The sequence below is a fragment of the Protobothrops mucrosquamatus genome, unplaced genomic scaffold (genome assembly GCF_001527695.2).
Source record: "Protobothrops mucrosquamatus isolate PMUCROS unplaced genomic scaffold, P.Mucros_1.0 scaffold_225, whole genome shotgun sequence".
In the NCBI taxonomy this organism is placed as follows: domain Eukaryota; kingdom Metazoa; phylum Chordata; class Lepidosauria; order Squamata; family Viperidae; genus Protobothrops; species Protobothrops mucrosquamatus.
In genome coordinates, this window is record NW_015386301.1 from 173,268 (window position 1) to 174,401 (window position 1,134).

General features: G+C 35.4%; 1 protein-coding gene across 1 annotated transcript in view; it reads left to right on the forward strand.

Moving 5' to 3' along the window:
- KDM4C (lysine demethylase 4C) overlaps nucleotides 1-1,134 on the forward strand; it is a 165,925-nt gene that overhangs the window by 25,424 nt on the left and 139,367 nt on the right. The gene's annotated exons all lie outside the window — the stretch shown is intronic.

A 1,134-nucleotide genomic window follows, 5' to 3' on the forward strand; every position in this document is an offset into this window, starting at 1 on the left:
TTGCTCTGCGCCTGCGCTCTTCACACGCCTCCTGCAGGGCACATTTGGTAAAGTTCGTGCATGCAGGCTGCCGCCAAGCAGAGGGAGTAGCACAGCTAAGGAAAAGGGTAAAAAAAAAAATGGCGGACGGTGTTGTTTGGCGACCCCCGTGAAATGGTCGTGCGACCCCAAATGGGGTCGCGACCCACAGGTTGAGAACTGTTGTTCTAGAGGATAAACATTAGCTGCTAACCAAGAAGGTTCCAAATGTGGATTGAGAAGATTAGTCTCACTTTATATTTTAGATAAATTGTAGTTATTCTAGGCAGGCAAGAACATGAAATGCAAGCTTTGTATCAGAGCACTTCTTTTTTACTTTTTTGTTTGGAAAATATTACCTAGTTTTAAAATAGAACTTTGCAGTTATTCTGAGGTACTTGGTTCTTGTAACTGAAAATTCTATAAAGAAAATAGATGGAAAAAGGCAAGCTTTTGGAAAGTATAGGAAATTTTGTAAACTAAGAAATTGTTTCATGGGTTTTAATGCTAGCTTTCTCCAGGAGGAAAATTTCCATTATTCACTTATTCTAGTAAGACAGCTATATCACAAATGTCTTATTTCCCTGAGGAAGGTTTCAATTGAAATATGTTGGGCAATTTTACGTTTTATTAGTTGCATACCTTTTTCAGTAATATATTGAGGCTTGCCAATGTTTTTATGTTCAAATAATTGTGTCATTCCCATTTTCTTACTTTCAACAGATGAAATTGTTCAACACAATTTGTAAGTGCCTTTTTAGTAAAGTTCTCACAGATTCCACTGTTTTTGTGGAAAGAGTTGCCCTTGTCTGATACAATCTCTGTGACAAAATTCATTAGTTTGATTTCTTGAAAGTTAGGTATAAGAATTGCAGTTCTGTAGAAAAGAAATTTGAACCGCTCAACAATGCAATTACAGTATTTTCAAATTATCTGGAAAAGCTATCAGTTTTACATGTCAACAACCAAGATAATAAATTATTCAACAGTAATTGCTACTGTAAAATAATTCCTGTGAGATTGATATGTATGTTAATATAATTGCTGGGGGGAACTCTTTGAATGAGGGATTTAGTTTAAAAGCACCAATTATTGTTGATTATGTGTGTTCTCTTT